Genomic DNA, 18502 nt, shown 5'->3' with positions numbered 1-18502 from the left:
TTTGGTTAAGCCATTTTGAAATTCATTTAATTGTTAGGACCTCTTTTTCTGTCCAGCCATTTTGTTTAGATAAATGATTTCCCAACTTAAAGGTTTTCCTTAGTTCTTTTCTGTTTCAATCCTCCAAAAATAAGACTTTGGAATGTTAGCAGGAAAAACTAAAAATCACACCCAAAAACCCACCCCCAAAGTGATCTAAAAATATTGCAAAAGTGTGGTGTGAAATCGGGAAAAGGTGAATAAGTTAGAAGTCCAAAAAGTATTCTTTTAGACACAAGGCTTTACCAAATATCCTGTTCAGCTGTTCGGGTTTTCAGTCAATAAAAATACACTTGTCTGGGCTCTTGTGTATTTTCTTCATCTATAAAGACAAAGAGATGCTTTGCAAGTTGTCTTTTTGACACAAATCTGGATTTTCTTTTACTCTAATTTTCAAATAAATAACCAATTATTACAGAGCAATGAAATTAATTATTACTAGTGAGAAAATGAAATCTAGAGAATATAAATAGTGGCTCATTCTATATTGATGATTCCTGAACACGCCATATTTTCCTAATAATATGAAAGCTTTTTTTGACGCAGATTTATTCTGAATAACTTTATGTATTGGCTTCCTCAGTCTAATATTTTTCATGTTGCTCTACTCAGTAGCATACTTCTTTCCAAACCTTTAAAATACTGATTTACAAATAATCACCAAAAAAAAAAAAAAAAAAAGAAATTAAAGAGGAGTAGCTGAATAGCTGAATAGCTGCCAGGTGGTTTCACTTGAGAAGAAGAAGGGGGAAAACTCTTAAACTGGCTATTACTGAACTTCTTCAGTTAATTGGAAGATGTTAAAATTCATGCAATTTGGCTCTTGAAATGCATGTGAAATAGTTACCAGAATGGTGTAAATATTTATAATTGCATTTTCTGAAAGCAGTTAGTAGAGTAAGAACAGCAAAATTTGTGAATTCTGAGTAAAAATATATTTGAATAAGTATATGGAACATGTGGATTCAAGAACATGAATAGAAATTTCTTTCTGTTGTTAAAAAGTAAGATTCACATTAAAAAAATGTTCTTCCTTTTTTTTATGGCTGACTACAATGAGGATTTTTAATTTCATCCACATCCTCTTTAAGTATCTTTTAATTTGAAAATGTATATTTTAAGGTCCACAGAATATTTGGAAATATCCTTACTCTTTAAAATCCTCTCTTAAAAGATGTTTTGTTCTTCCTATATCCTTTACAGATATTTTTTTTTCTTTTCCAAAACAAAGCTTAGCATATATAAGACAAAAAGAAATCAACATGCATGCTCTTAAGAGTATAGAATATACAAGTATATTTTATATTCTTGTACAGAAATAAACTGTGGTAAAAACAAAGATTCTACATGCCTGCATAATCTTATGGCTGATATGAATAACCAAACCCCCCAGTTTCATGCATACACAGCAATTTTCTGTTCAGGAATACTTATGCAAGACAAATTGATGGATTCTATGAACAGTTATAGATCCATTTGTTTAGCTTATTTCCACTGTATTTTTTGTACCCAGATGGGAAGATAAAAGTCCCGTAGCTTGTAGCTTATTCTGAAGGGAGACAGGACCAGCTAGGGACAGGACATTGGTCTCACTTTCCTTGGTAGAGGTCCAGCTCACAGTGTGCTTTTAATATGTTTGCTAATCTAACTTTTACACATTTTTTTAAACCAAAACGGTAACACCTTGAAATCTAAAAACCCGTGTTTTAAGGAAACCCAATGTTTTTTCACTGCATAAAAGATAAATAAAAACAAAACAAAAAAAAACCCAGAAAAAAACAACAAAACAAAACAAACTAAAAAACCCCAACAAAACAAAACCCCAAAACCAACCAACCAAAAAAAAAAAAAACCAAACCCTCAACCAAACCAAATTTGCATACAACCTTTAGTTTAATAAGACTGAATTTTAGTAAAATTATAACACCTTAAATGGACCTCTAGAAAGCAGAAATTATGATGAGGGAAGAAAGCAGAAATTATGATGAGGGAAGTGGGGGTGCATTAAGAACGCATTTTCAATGTTAACAACAGTCTACCATTCCTGTATAGTACTATTTATTATTATCTTATATTTTACACAGCAAGATGTTTAATTTTTTTCTACTTTATTCTAAGTGCATTTATTAAAAACCATTGGTATGGCATTGTGAAGTATGTGTATACATATATTTCAATCCAAATAGTGCTGCAAACTTGAGGAAAACTGTGAAAGTATGGATTGATGCTATAGCACTTGAGCCACTCCTACTCTGAGCCACTCTGGCATACTGATACATTTGGCATTCTGCTTGAGACAGATTTTCAGCTTCTGCTCTGTTGAAAAAACACACTCAAATGAGTTTTAGAGAAATGTGTGATTAGAATCAGCAATATACTGAGTTTTTCACATTTTTAAGATAAATCAGCCCCCGACCACAGTGCTTCATAGCCAAACCTTCGGTATTTTACAATAAATCTGCGTAGATTATTTATCAAGCCTTTGGGAAAAAAAAAAGGAAAACAGCCTATCCTGAACACTGGGATTGATGTTTGCAATTATAAACAGTCACAGCTTGATAATATACTAGTCTTGCATTTTCAATTTAATTTCTCATAGACAAAAGAGTAAATTATACCAATTTTCTTTGTTACCGAACATTCCTATTTTGAGAAAAAAAAAAGCCACCTACCAAAAAATTAGATTTCAAACTCACATGTATATATTAGGTGAAAATACTCTTTCAATATGAAGTTATTTCATCCATGAAAATTTATTTTCAACAAAAATAAAAAACCAGTAGAAGTGTAAAAAATTGCAAGAAGAAACATTCAGGACATGGACAGAATAGATGTGCACATTCGCCAAGTAATATGTGATATGTTAGGGTGGATACCTACACATCTCAATAAATTGTTGTAAGATATATATATAGGTTCAGATATAGTATTGTTTCCATTTTTTTAAAAGAGAATAGTAAGTTCTTTTTTTTCAAAAAATGCAATTAATAATAGTTGTGGTTGATGACACTCAAAGGAGAAATTGAAACTTAACACTAAAAATCAATATGCAGATGATCTTTTACTGTTCCCCTGCTGCAGTGTAAAATGTTATATATATAGTGCAAGAAAATATAACATATAAAAAAATCATTTCTGATAACATTTTATTGTCTTACAATCTATTTTTTGCAGAGATAGGAGAAAATTAAAACTTTGTAGCAATAATTTTGAAGGCAGAACTGTCAGAAACAGCTGATTTTTTAATACATTTCAGTGCGCTTGTTTATAAATATGTTTAAAAGCACATACAGAAGAGCAGTACAGGAAGTTCTGTGTACAAGCAACACCTGATTTCTACTGTTCAGATGACTCCAAACACAGACTATATTTGCAGATGTGGAATCAACAATTAACTGTGTCTATATAGCTATCAAAATTATACACCAGAACTGGCTATGTTGTCTGATTCTAGAAGCCTTTTTTTTTTTTTTTGTTTCACTCTTATTTTCATGTTGAGGTTGTATTACATGTAAGCAGAATGCTTCCAAATAAGCATGCTGAAATATAGGTCTGTTTTCACAGAACTTTGTCCCAGAATTCAAGGGAATTGACATTCCACGAGAACTTTGTTCTTGCTTCTGTAGAGAAAATGCCAAACTATGAATGTTACACCTTTCTTTGCAATTTCAGATCTAATAGATTTAATTCATACTTCAGCTGATGCCAGGCAAATCCACAATCAGTCCAACCTCATTGATTTTTTGTAATTTCCAGTAAATTCACAAAAAATTCACATTATTATATTCCATTAAATTCACAAATTTATAGGTTTTATATATTCAAATGGGAAGAAAAAGAAAAAAAAATACACGTCTAAATCTTCTGCTGTTGACTTAGCTTTAATGGAAAAGTATTTATGTCACCATAAAAGTTACAAATACTTTGCTGAAACAATTTCTGTGAAAAATGAAAATTGGAAACAATTATGTGTTTCTTTTTTTCAATCAGTGCTTATTAATTGGCATTAACAGAAATTGTGTGCACACTCAGAATAGTGATTAGATCCCTACGCAACATAATGGCAGCAGAGCTTAGCAATAAAAGCAGTTTTAAATGAAAACTTGAAGAATATTACTCCTACATGGAATGGTGATTAAAAGCATGTTAAGAAAATATTTGCATATTTTTTACACTGATTAGTAAGACAATAAATTAATAAAAATAAATTGAATTTTTTTCCTCTCAAATAGCAATAGGCTTTTCTTGAACACAAAGAAGTATATTTTAAATAATCAACAGTGAACTATAAATCTAAGTATCAGCAAAAATCTGCTCAGTAGCAAAAAAAAGTCAAAGAACACAAAGCTGCTTCTTCTGTAGATTGTTTCTCAGCAGCAATTTTTTCCTTTATGTCACAGTTGCTTTGGTGATCTAGCTCTGTAGTTTCGTGGGAAACCTATCATCCCTCCACTCCTACTTTCCCCTTTACTCTTCAAAAATTAAAGAAAATTAAGAAAGAAATACAACTGTAAACCCTTTGTTTTTCATCTGACATGGGTGCTAATTTGGTAATTTTCTATCTGTATCCATTGCACTTTGTTATTAGCATCAAGCATGTTCATGTATAATGACATTTTCAAGGCCAGATCTGCAGCAAATGCAATTTTTGTTCTTAGGGCTACTAATGGTAAAACTCTGGGGAAAATGAAACTAATTATTTAAAATACTGTAAAGTAAAATTTTTAAATTTTTATAGTGACACTGCCGTGTAAAATCTAGTGACATCTGTGGAGTTAATAGTCCTTGCTGTAAGTCAAAGGGGAAGCACCTACAACTTCTCAGTGGAAAGATAAAGCCCTACCCAATGTGAGGTAACAAATTTGTCATGGATGGGGCAGCCCCAGGAATTTGCTTTGGACAGGGGCTGAGAGTGCAACTTGGTCTGCTTTGTCTTGGGAGAGACACAATTATTGATTTCAAAATTCAGGTTTTTTTACCCACTGCACCCTGCAAAACACTGCAGTTGCTTTTGCTCAGACCTAAAAGTCCCTTAAACTCTGGAGAGCATTCACTTACTAGATTTCCTGTGAACAGGCAGCTCCAGTGGAAAGCATGGCATAGCTATGCAGTATCTTGGTCTGCAGACCATCATAGCTTCTTTTGCAGTGGTTACTATCTGTGTAGCACTTTTCATTCTAAAAAGGATGAATATATAATAATCTTCCCTGCTATGATGTAAGTAAACATTGTTAATCCTATCTGATTAATGGAAAAACTGCACAGCTGGGTATTCCTGGTCATATTGAAGTTGGTAAGACACAATTTCAGCTATGGAATGTAAAAGGTTTGTTTGCATGTGATGTTTGCACCACTTTCACCACATAAACTACCACCTCTAGGGTAGTGAAAGTGGTGTAAAAACATTTACATATATTTTTATAAGTGTATAAGTGAACTGGTATAAAAACATTTCTGCTGGAATAGTTTATTCACATTTGATTACCATGGCAGGAGGACTGTGATGGTAATACAGCAGAATCCATTCCACTATCTGTACTGATTACACTGTTCTTTGGTTAGGAAGATATTTTACTCAACTACAATAATTTTGTAAATGTAGAGATGTATGTAGAGATGACCCTTAAGGAAAAAATAAAAACATAGCAATTAAATGTTAGAGAGCTTTCTACTTTTCTGTCTTTACTACTCTTTTGCTTGCAATCTACCACTTTGTTGTAATGTGTGCCGTGTCTCACTGTGTCTGCACTTTTATACATTTTAGAATAAGCAGGTAAGGACACAACCAGCTGAGTCAGTTTCATGCAACTGCTTTGACTGTCATTGTATTTGAGCAAGCAATCTGTGCTGGTGGGTGGCAAATACATGTGGGGATTCTGTTTGTCTAGTCTCAAGCAACCAGAAAAGAGTGGCCATGAGCTACCTCCAAGTTGCAAGTAACAGTTCCAATTGCAAATGATGTTTTGAGGAACTATGGGTAGCTCTCAATGGTTTATATAAGTATTACACCAGAGTTAGGAAAAAAAGACCAGGAAGGTTGTAATAGATGCCTTGGTTCAGCCTGAAAGGCAGCCCAGAAAATATATTTTAGAACAATTATCCTGCTTGCTCATGTTATTTGCAAATTACAAAGGAGAGGAGTAGCCTTCTGTATAGAATATGATTCCTTTGCTTTTGAATAGCCTTGATATCAGTAAAGTATTTCTTGATAAGGTGGGAGACTTTTATTCTGCAATAGTTTGCAGGTCATGTGGAAACCCTGGAATGATGATGGACTCCTCTAGACCTGTCCAAACCAAGTCCAGCTTCCTGATAGCCTGCACTTCTGCTCTGCCTTTTGATGGGAATCCAACAGGGGGAGGAAAGAGGCAGGCATTTGGGATACTTCCAGACCTTGCCCTGGCATGGAATCATGCACTGATGTTCCACAGATGTTCCATATAAAAGTAATGGCCAAGGAGCCAGCAAAATATCTAAACCCTGCATCTCAGAAGTCACAGTTCCACATGGCTCCACAGCTGGCAGGCAGTTTCAAAAGTCCCAATGCTGAAAGTAGATTCCTTCTAAATGAAATCATTTTCCTGGGAAGAGCTATACCTACCGAGTTTTGCCACTTGTCATCTTGCCATATGTCAGTGCTATTGCAATTTTATTATTAGAACTGCATGAAAAAGTAAAATTTAGTTTCAAAGCTAAGAATATTATTAAAATGTTCCCAGGTATATATTTTTAACTCTGAATAGACAGCTAACTGAAGAACCATGTCCAGTTTCCACAACCCCATTTGAAAATTTAATTTTGCTTGGATTTGGATTTTGTCTGAGTTCTTTTTCCAGTGTGGTAATAATAGAGGATATCACAAATGAGAATTACTTTTTTCTTACTCTTAAGCATTTCCATTAATCACTCTGTTCTCTAGTAGCATGAATATTTAGTGGTCAAAAGCATTTTTTAAGACACTGACAGGTCTGAAAACCATTATAAACTTTAACTTTTGAACAGTAATGATGTTCAAGATGAAAATTGCTCATGACAAGAAGATGAACATTCATGACAAGCTCTCCTTGAAGAACAGCCACCTTTGGTAGAAAAAAACTCTCTGCCCTTTTCTAGTATTTGAATTACATGTTGCTTTCAGTTTTTGTCATATCTGGATGTCAACCAGTTGGCTGCCACCCAGTTTCTGTTAGCAGCTTTCTACATTTTGTTAAGTCAGCTTCTCGGCAAAATTTCCTGGATGATTGAATTCTCATCAGAGAGGAGAAAAAAAAAAAGATGCATATTTCAAATAATTCAAGTCCCTTTTTGTAAAGTAAAGCAGCTCATGCTCTGCTAATCAGGACAGCAGAGTGCAATAACAGATGCCTTTTTTACCACTTTGCTTAATGAACATCAACTATTGCCTCAAGCTCAGCTTCAGAGACGTTAATAGAGCAGGAGGAACTCCAAGAGAAAGGCTGTAGCAAGACAAACTTTGCTTAAACTTTGTGGGAGTGGGACTGGGAACAGAAATGTGACTTTTAACCTCAATTTTCTGCTAAAATGGGTGTTCAGTTGCTCACATATGCGTGGAGCTAATGGACAGATATAAAAGCAAGTTCACAAGTCACTAACAGCAGCATCTGCCTTTTCAGCTTTCAAATCTAGATGTGAGGTAAATTAAACAATTTAACTATTTTGCATTTTTACACTAAACATCATTAAAAAAAAGAGAAATTATGTTTCATGTGTCTTCCATGAAACATGAAATAAATAACTTGCTTTGGAAATAAATTGTGCTCTTCCAGACTTATGAAATAATCTCGTTCCAAAGACTATTTTTCCACCTTTTTTCCCATTTTCTGGCTCATTTTATCAAAATCTTAAGATTAATGAATACAAGTACAAACAACAACATAGAAAGATAAAATAAAATTATCTAAGGCTGCAAAAACCTACCCAACTATAAAGTTCAAACCCTAGAACTTATTCTGTTCCAAGGAAGCTTATTCAGGTCTCTATGCTGCATAGAATTTTTACCTCAATGCAAGGCCATTACAGTCTTTCTTTTTCATGTGTTTTCCTCCTCCAAATTGATTGTTTCCAGTTGTTTGTGTATGTGTACTGAGGCACCCAAGTTTGCTTGATCTGACTTTTAGACAGTTGTTAAATATATGATGCCCTCCATCCCACATAAAAAGGAGTATTTATAAGAAACAAATATGCTTATTTCAGGATTCATAGCAATATCAGACTGCACATTCCAGGAACTATTTAGTTTTTTGATAGCACTTTCATCCTCCTCTGAATTTTCCTAGAATAATAAAATGCAGTTTAATTGCCAGGCACGTCTGAAAATCCAGAGTTCAAAAAATATATGTGCCATTTATACAGTAGACTAGCACAGTAGACTAGCATTATAAAATTATTTTGATTTTCTTTTTTAAATCAGGAATACCACATCATTACTAAAAAATGGCCTTTTGGAAAGGCAGCCCAAATTTTTCACTTTTTCACAGCACCAGTATTCTTCCTATTGGTGAGGAAGTCAATGAGATTTCAGCACTCCAGGCTTCTGAAATTCAAATAAATTTTTAATCTATTAGTTGAAGGGTGTAACACTTTCATTCTGAACATTTATATAGCAATAAAACATCTTACTCATCTTGAAAAACTGTCTTCTTTTCATAGAATCATAGAATAGCATAAGTTGGAAGTTACCGTAAACATCACCCAGTTACCCTAAACATCACCCTAAACATTACCCTAAGACCCCTGCCAGGATCAAAGACACCTTCCACCATATAAGGTTGTTCTAAGTCCTATCCAACCTGGCTTTAAGTTTGTTTTCTCATATCTATTGTCAAAATTTTTATTTCCAAACCCATTTGAAAAAAAATCTTTCCACCCTTCACCTGTGTGAAACTCGGAAACAGAGGAAGAAATTTGTTGAGTTGTTTTGAATTTCTATTTTGTTCGTTCGGTTGGTTGGGTTTTGGTATTTTGGTGGGGGGGTTTTGGGGTTTTGGTTTTTTGTTTATTTTGTTTGTTTTGGTTTGGTTTGGTTTGGTTTTGCAGGGGAGGAGGCTGATTTTTAGGGAAATGCAGAACAATTCACAGAATAAGTAAGAAAATAATTCCCAGTAATCTGAGTACCTCTGTGGAATAAATATATCAAAGGGATAGTATGGCAGATCAGAAACGAAGATATTTTTTGAGAAAAAGACTTCAAGCTAAGTGAAACATGCAGGCAGCAATCCTACAAATATCTAACTGATATCCTGCTAATGAAGGGGGAAAAACTTCTGGAAAATATTTAGCATTGAGCTCACATTATTCTTGCACCTGTAACCTCATTGTGCAATTATTGCAAATCATAAGATATATATATAATTATACTTATATAAATTTTAAAATATAGAACATAAATTAAATTCCTTTCTTTGAAAATACACATACATGTTAGAGGTTTCTTTCATTTGATTTGAACATTCCAGGCTTATTTGATAAACAGAACATACTGAAGTTTCCTACACAGTGTTAATGCAAAGGGGGTAAATGTTTAGAGCAACTTAGAGCAACTTGGTTATTCTCTACCCCTGGAAAGTTTATAAGCCATCCTCTTTATAATATCAGAATATCACAGTGTGCAAAAGAGGTATTAGACAGACAGTGAGAGAGAGACCAAGTGAGCCATCAGTTGGTGATTGATTGGATCTCATTGGATGTTTTTTTTTAATTTTCTTTCTGTAAATCTATTTAGGAATTAAAGAAGCTTTAGCTCCTTCTAGGTCCTTGAGAGGCAAGAGAGAGGCCAGCACAGTCAGCAGGTGTGAAAAATCAGGTGACATATGGGGAGGGACATGTCTCGCTCTCTGCACAGTGGATGAAGAGCAGTGGATGCCTCTCTATTTCAGTCTTGAAGAAGAAGAGCAAGGCCTGTCTCACTCTCTGTGCTCCCCTTAGTTCTAGTACATGGAATATTTTATGTGATATAAGTTTTTCTGAGATTTCTCTGAACCAGCAGTGATCCTCACTAACCCTCCTCTGGAGCAAAGCCTGACAATGTGAACCTGTAGTTCCTGTCCAGACACTGCACAATGAATACCTGAATATGCAGAAAACCCCAAAACATAAGAATAACTGTAGACTTCATAAAATATGTACGGCAGCATAAACATTTATTCCTATGGCCACTTCTGAGGGGCTGATGAATGCTAAGATGAAAATGTCTCAATGTTGTTTGAACTTCATTTTGAACTGTTTCTTAAAAATCTGTTTTACTGCAAGAGCTAACGTTAAGAGCTTTAGTTGCCACTTCTGCATTCGGAAAAGTACTGGAGAAGCAGCATTTGACCTATGGCAGCAGACATGAACAGGAATGTTCTGGGATCCATGGTCACCGTGGGGAGGAGGACAGAGAGAGGCTCTGTTGCTGGGTGATTCTGCCCCAAGGAAGATTTCTTTGGACACATCCTTGAGTGCAGAGGGAGGCTCTGTTGCTAGGAGGATTTCTTCAGGCAAACCCCCTTGAGAACCAATAATTTCTTCAGACAATCGGACTGTGGGAGGGGCTATGGTGTATATAAGGAATTATGAACTGCATCCCCTGTCAGCCCCCTGCCCCTGCTCGTGCACCAGCCACCCACTGACTGATGAAATTGGACCAACAGGAGACTGTTGGATCCATGGTGGTAACTCTCTCTCTCTCTCAACTCTCCAAAATATTGCTTCTTTTCCTTCCTTTATCTCTACCTTTCCTATCACTTCTGTTAGGGCCATTTTCAGTATTAATAAACTGTTTGTGGGTGTAGCACTGACCTCATTTGTGTCTAATTTTGCCACAGGAATAATTAGAACCTCCTTAATCCTCTCCAAAGCAGGACACAGACACCACTATAAATAGTGAATAGAGGTACATGTTATAATGTTAATGGATAATCAAGCAAACGAAAAACAAACTCCAGAGTACTTTTTTTAGTAATATGGTGCCTATTTTTGTTTTCAAAAGAGCAGTTCTTTACATACTGCTATTATAAACTTCAGTCACTTTCCTTTTGAGTCAAATACTGAACAGTCACAAATGTTATGAATAGATGTGGGGGTTTAGATAAGTCCCTGCTTTTGCCCAGGTCTCCAGCAGCAGGCAGTAACTTCATTGAGGTGGCCAGCACCCCAAAACCCACTCTCATTCGCAAGTTGTTTAATAAGACCTGATTTGGTCTATTATAGAATGAATTATTTATTTAATAGACACAAAACTAACAAACATAAGACTAAAAAAAAGTATATACTACACAAGAATAAGGAAAAGAGATTACTAATAGATACATTCAGCTCAAGGTAAAAGGTATCATTAATTTTACAGCTAGTGAAGAAATAATATAACTTAGGATTCAATGTACCTTACCATCCAGTTGTTGATGGGGTGCAGATCGAGATCCTTTCCCTCAATTCCCAGGAAAGTAACTGTGGAAACTGCATCCAAACTCCAGAGAGAAGTCTCGAACATTTGTTAGGGCATAAGAGCCTTCTGCCTTTTTTGATAACTTGTCTTTTATAGTTTGTAAAACAGTGTCTCTCAGTCAAGGATATTTCTTTTATCTCTTCCCACATCTGCTCTCCAGACCTTGATGTTGATTCTTATCTGGGGCCTGATCCTTTAGGCACCAGAGATGACCCCTTGCTGAACCTTTCACCCTGGGTTGTCTCTTCCATATCTGCACCAACTCTCTGTGGTAGAGATAGGGAGGACGGGTCCTGCCACAGTAACCAGTCAGACTGATACTCACACTTATGTAAAACTATCACTACATTTGCAAGGGATTATTTTTTCGTGTTCTTGGGGGTTACTTTTTCCCAAGGTGGTAATCAGGTCAGGCTCCTGTGGCTTATGCCACTGACTTCCCCTCCAAGTTAAAAATATTGCATTTGGTCAGGTTTCATGGCTATGGTTCTGCTCCACTGCTGGGAGACAGCAGAGTTGTCCCAATGCTTGAGAGAACAGTCACCTCGCTGGGGGACTTTTTTCCTTTATGCACAGAAGACTAAAGTGAGAACAGAAAGCCCATGAGGAAAAAACTCTGTCTTTCCATTCTGCAGCATCTGATGGATAAATAAATTGTGAGGAAGATAAATTATAAAAAGGTGGCAACATACCAACACCTCGTTCCAAAATTAGGCACAAGCTCAGGATAAACATTATCGGGGGGAAGGGAATATGATTTTATGGCAGTTAAGGAGTAAGAATACGGGCAAGCCAAAAATAATCCTGGAACAGTATAGTAACTCAGTCTCAGTAAAGGTAAATGCTGTCAGAAGCTTCTTCCTGTCTTGACTGTTCCATCATGAGGCAGGCAAAACCCATAGGCACCCTCTCGCTGCAATTCCAAACAGGTCCCCCTAAGAGTTTTATCAGAGTTAGAAAGTCTGAGGTACCACTACTCTGGAAAGATTAAAATCCTCTTTTTCTGCTACATATCATAACAGATGATAAAAACAAAACCAACAATAAAATTAAAATAAATTCATATTTTCAGACATTTTGAAGCATTTACAACACGAAATGCGTTTTAGCTTCTCATCAGAATCGGTTTTCCTTTTTTTCTTTATTTTTTTTTTTGTGAAGAATCATTTATGTTTCATTCAGAAATTAGATGCAACACTAAAAAAAGCACTAAAAGCACTCTAAAGCAGGGTAGGAGTGCCAGAGATTAATATGGAAAGATGTTTTACTCATTTTGGATACTTTCCTTTGTATATTCACTAAAAACTTTAAGACATAATATGTCTCAATTAAGTCCGCCATACAACATAATCCTTCTTGTGTAGCATCCAGACTGCACTTAGATGTTGCACTAGGAAAACGTTGAGCTCCAAATCATGATAAAACTATGATTTTAAAAAAATTATGACTCCAGAATAGAATTCTTGCCCCCTAACTTTAGTCATTCCAAAATTAGGAGTTTATGCTGTTTTAGTCTTCAAAGCTTCTTTTTGCCTGGAGATAATAATCTTGAGACTTGAGTAGTGGAGGAATCTCAATAACTCAGGCAAGAAATGTAACTTTTAAAGCACTAAATTTGGTAAAATGAAGAAATATGAGACAAAAAACCCTTGTATATTTTTAGGGGAAGAATATTTGATTTCAGAGGCTACTCCAGTAATTACAAAAATGACAAGAATTACAATTATTATGATTACTGATGCAAGAATGGAATAGCTACCAGAAACCTTACCAAAAAAAACCCCAAAACATGCTGAAGTTTGCTGGTTTGGTTCCTTTTTTTTCACAATTCTCCTTTACTTTGTTGGAAGGAGAAGGTAAAGAAGGAACTGCAATTTCTCATTTTAAAGAGTGATAGAAATAATAAAATCCAGATATTTCTAGTACTTCTAACCTACTGAAAAATTTTAATATAGATTCCTTGTGACCAAGGAAGAAAAGAAACCAACAAGCTACTAAGAAAAACAATCAAACAAACTAAACCAAAAAACAGATTTGCATTAACTAATTTCAGTAAAGTAGATTCTCATGGCAGATCACACACATTTTTATAGTTGCCAAATGCAGCAAGGTTCCTGTCAGGCAACAATACCCTACACTAAATCACACCTATTAAAAAAATCTCCTGTTCTGTCACAATTGCAAGCCTACAGTAAATTGAGGGCTATGTTATGCTGTTTGCTTCAGTTTATTTGGTGCCAAAAATATTGATGTTTTGACTGTATTGCAGGTAAAATATTCCAAAACTTTGCAAACATTGGACCTCAATGCTGAGTTCTGTTTCTGTAAAGAAAAGTCTAGTCCCAATACATGGTAAGAAGTATCACAGTCAAAATTTACATAATTTATCCCTATGGCACAAAATAAAATTCATATATATCCACTTTTAAGAATTAGAAAGATACGGATCCTTTACATATAACATTTAGGTTTTTATGATGGAAATTATTGACTAAACTTTGCCTATTCATACTGCTGGGAGTTGAAAATATAATGCATACACCAGGTGATTTTTTTTCAGAGTAAAACACACTAATTAAATTGTTGGAAGGAAACAGCTTTATTTTTTCTTTTATATAATCTAATTACCTTTTAAAAGAAATCTTATTTATTTTAAAGTTGCCTGCAATCAAGTTTAGTGTTGATGAAAAAATCAATCATTTTAAAATTATATGGCTGAAAGTGTAGGAATGGGTAAAAGTGCCTATCCCTTTTACTCCTGAATCTGGCTTAGCTCAGTTAGAAACATAACTTTGTATTTCAGCATAGTCATGCTTAGAGGAAAAAAAAAGTTCATGCTTCAATAAAAGCTGAGAACTATCAATGATATTAGGCATCTTCTCAGGAGCACAGCTCCTCTCCTGTGGCCTTAGCAATGCAGCAGCATTCCCTCACATTCCTTGTATTTAGGTATTCTACAAATAAAGAATCTTAAGATTTTCCCCCTCTGCAGCCAATCATAAGGCAGTAAAAGGTGATGCAGTTAGGTGTAAACCTGGGCTGAGGGGTTTAATTTCAATTCCATCAGCTTTGCCATCTGTTTCATCTCAGTAATACAAGGTACTGACAGATGGGAATGCTGATCTTGAGTTCATGCCGTTAAACACTGAGCTACTGACTAATGAACTTACCACCATTCATCATAAAATTCATTATTAAATTAACAGTAAGACCCTTCTATTCCCCAGCTAGATACCTAGGTCCTACATGGGAAGATCTATGACACCTACATCCTTTGAAATGGCTCATCCCAATGAGAAGAAAGGGGAGGGCTTCCTGCGTATCTGGCCGTAAATGCTGGATGGCATCCCACTCCAGATCTGGGCACAATAGAAAAGCAATTTCTGTTTGATGCAGAGTCCAGGTAAGAGATTTGGTTGTGTCCAGTTGCAATGCACAGATCTTGATAGAACTGAGAGTCCTGGGCTACCCAAGAAGCATTTATTTTTTTGGTTTTTTTCTTACTTCTGTAGGTGTCAGAGCTGAATGAACACAAGTAAAACACTGCTAAACCAGTTTGTGAGTTATGGCTAATCTGACTGAGGGGCTTGTCTCAGGTGAGCTGTAGCTAAACACTTGGAGTTGACTGCCATGCAGATCTGAGATTCACTGATCCAAGTGTATTTATTGGCTGGAGTTCTACATCGGAATCACCCTAGGCTCTTTCTCTATAGTCATTAAAAAGAAATAAATGCTTCCAGAAAATAATTAATGTCATGCTATAGTAGACATCTAGGTACAGATAAATCATGCTATTTCTCTTTGTTGGCATCAAAATGGATTTATTTCAGCAGAAATAATAGCACATCTCACATGGAAACTAGCAGTATTTTTCAGATTACTGCTAACATTCTAAAATAAGGAGTTTAAGACCGATGTGTGTTTTCATTCTCACACTTCATAGATTATTTAACCTCTGCTACCCCAGTTATGGACTCTGAGACAGAGACTGATGGGGAGGCTTACCTGTTTGACAGCCAGAGAAAGAGAGCTGGTGCTTGCCAGGGCATGAGGAGCCAGGTCAGGAAGGTGCTGCACCCTGCTGCTGTTCCTGACAAATCTGCTCTCCCATTAGATTTTCTTTGTTTCAGTTGAAAGGTGATTGTCCTTGGGCCCCAGCTGTAGCTGGCTAGTAGATCATGTCTTAACTTACCTATGTGCTGGTTGGGAAAATGTATTCAATAGGGATCAGTCTTGCATAGTGTGTGGATTGGCAGGTGTGGTCTCTTGAACAAAGAGGGTTTCCTTCCTGTTAAGATAGCAATAATGGTGCACAGTACTTCAGATTATTTCTATGCTTGAGCAAAGCTGAAAGGGTCATTTGAAATAAACAAAATATTAGATTTCCCTACTTTTAGTATCTTTAAAACAGATAAACAGCAAATTCAATTCTGACAAGTATATATGCACACAACATAAGGCAGCAGGAGCCAGTATTCTGGAACAGGAGGTTTAGGCTCTTTCATTAAGCTTAAGAAGAGCTCAAATTGAGTTTGCTCAGACTGCTTAGAAAAGAATCCTGTTGGTATATACACTATTATGCAGTTCTCTCTTCTTTACATGCCATGAAATGCAAGAGGAAACCTGTTTCACTGAGCTAGAAGCCTGAAAAAAATAACCTTCCAACATTGTTGCAACAGCTGTAAATCAAGTCACTGCTAATTACTGTGGTTGCACTTCTAAATTATTTTTCTTTTTACTACATATTTGCTGTGAATGTTAGTTGCATTTCCGTATTTTTTTCTATAATTTTTAGAAAATAACTTTCTCAGTTCTAAAAGACAAACAACTCTACCCCCTCCACCCCTATTTTAAATGACTTTATAATGATTAATTTTCTAAGAATTTATATTTATGCTGAGTGAAGAGAGGGTAATACTATATATTTATATCACATACCATTTTTGTCAACAAGATATCTTGGAAAAGTAGAATGCATTATTAATTGTACGTCCCTACAAACAAGAGTGTTTCTGAACGTGTTTTTTTGTCATTCTTTAAGATGTAATTGAAAGATTTTTTTTCAGTTTTGTAAGTTTGTACAGTTATTCCCCAGTAACAAGTTTGAGTTATTGCTTCTGTCTGTAGATATAGTTGGACTCAGGTCTATTTCCTCTTCTGAAATCTGTAAATAGGATTTTTTACTTTTTTTCTTCAGCATTGTTAATTGGTCTTTTTTTTTTCTCGCCTCGTAAAAAAAAATGTAGCAGGGTATTTTTAACTTTTTATTCAGTTCTCCCCCTCCCTTAGCATGTTGTTTGAGCTCATTCCCCTCTGCAGAACACAGCAGAGTATTCCAGTTGCATAAAGTGCACCTAAACAGTCTCTTACTTGTATGAATTGTCTCTGAGAACTTCCCAGTAAGCAGAGATCATCTTCCAGTTCTGTTCTGAAATCCAGACATAAATATGTCCATAATGCATTTAAATTTTGGCCTCCTGTTTTTTGTGATAATGTTATAATAACTCATTCATGTAATGAATCTGAGCCTGTACCAAAATGTATACTAAATTATGTTATTCTATTGAAATAAATTGTTAATTAGTAAATTAAATCCTTGAGAAAGTGATAAACATTTTATGGATTTTTTCTGGAACAATGGCCCAGTAAAAAGAGCAATTCTGGGAGGCAATTCACGAAGGGGCAAGAATATTGTAATGAACCGGGAACATACTGACCCAAAACAAAATGGAAAGGTCATCCAAGCTTCAAAGAGCTTATAGAATATAACAAGAAGTAACAGTGTGAGACAGTCAATTTGAAGAGCAGAAGAGAATGAAAGATCTTGGTACAGCAGAAGTGTAAAATTTTCATGTTATAGAATCATGGAATAGTTTGGGTAGGAAGGGGCCTTTAAAAGTCTTCTAAGTCCAAACCCCCCTGCACTGCGCAGGGACGTCACCAACTAGATCAAGTTTCTAAGAGCCCCGTCCAGCCTGACCTTAAATGTTTGCAGGGATGCAGCATCTACCACTTCTCTGGGAAACCTCTTCCAACTTCCACTGCTCTCACCTGTTCCCCTACCTTCATTGTAAAAGTGTCTGCCTTATCTCTAAAGTGAAGCTACCCTCTTTTAGTTTAAAAGCGTTATCCTTTGGCCCTACTGAAAAGTCTGTCCCCATCTTTCTTATAAGCTTCCTGTTCATTAAAGCTGTCTTTGAAAAGGATTTTAAAGATGCATTTAAAGTATGATGAAACCAGATGTTTATAGACTATTTCAATAACAGGAAAATATAATAGAAAATTATTCTGTAGAAGGAAAGTAGAGAGGCACTTGGAGAGCCCAGAGAATGAAAACAAGTAGTATGTTTGACATAATGAAGACAAAAGTAGAGAAATAAGCAAAAGGGAAGCTGGGATTAAATTCCATAAGTGGCATTCTGAAGGAGGACAGTTGAAAATTATTCTGTTCTTATACCTGTGAAAGGTGTTGCAAGGAGATGGCAAGCTGCCATTTTGTCAAAAGCTATAGCTGAAAATAGTATACAGAAAATCTGTACATATCTAACACAACCTTGATTTGTGGATGATGAGATATGTCAAAATCTGATTATGTCAAAGTAAGCCTTGAAGCATGAAGTGAGGTGAGGAACAGAAAGTGGATTGGGAGAAAGAAGGAAGGCTGAAGTGTTAGTTGTTTATGTTAGAGAGACAAGATGAAAATTTAAGATATTCTTTAGGGGTATGGAATTAAAACAGTACACTGCCTGCAAAATGTTCAGAGTTAAATATGCATCGATGATTGAAGTTAACCTGAGGAATTATGGAGAATGACAAGTTGTGACTGAACATCAGGAAATATAGAAATTTGAAGAAGGAAAAATCCTTTAAAAGACTTACCAAATAAAGAGGTACTAGAAACCTAGGAATAGACATGGGACAGGTCATAGGCTCAGAAGTCAATGTAATACAGAGAATATCTCATGGAGAAAAATATGGTTAACTGTCAAGGATGGTTGATGGGCAGAATGAGCAGGG

At 35.5% G+C, this 18502-nt stretch overlaps 2 long non-coding RNA genes across 2 annotated transcripts in view; one reads left to right on the top strand and one right to left on the bottom strand.

The window, feature by feature from the left end:
* The window catches only part of LOC143694594 (uncharacterized), a 197492-nt gene that overhangs the window by 114983 nt on the left and 64007 nt on the right, over positions 1-18502 (top strand). Inside the window, exon 8 of the long non-coding RNA XR_013183166.1 lies at positions 14713-14888. This is a non-coding gene — a long non-coding RNA (uncharacterized LOC143694594). The remainder of the gene's footprint in view (positions 1-14712; positions 14889-18502) is intronic.
* Positions 11430-18502, bottom strand: part of LOC143694601 (uncharacterized) — a 67099-nt gene continuing 60026 nt past the window's right edge. The window contains exons 4-5 of the long non-coding RNA XR_013183169.1: positions 15491-15773; positions 11430-12123 (exon numbers count right to left, since the gene is read on the bottom strand). This is a non-coding gene — a long non-coding RNA (uncharacterized LOC143694601). The remainder of the gene's footprint in view (positions 12124-15490; positions 15774-18502) is intronic.

This window comes from Agelaius phoeniceus, chromosome 1 (genome assembly GCF_051311805.1).
Source record: "Agelaius phoeniceus isolate bAgePho1 chromosome 1, bAgePho1.hap1, whole genome shotgun sequence".
NCBI classification, from domain to species: domain Eukaryota; kingdom Metazoa; phylum Chordata; class Aves; order Passeriformes; family Icteridae; genus Agelaius; species Agelaius phoeniceus.
This window is presented reverse-complemented; position numbering and strand designations above follow the sequence as displayed.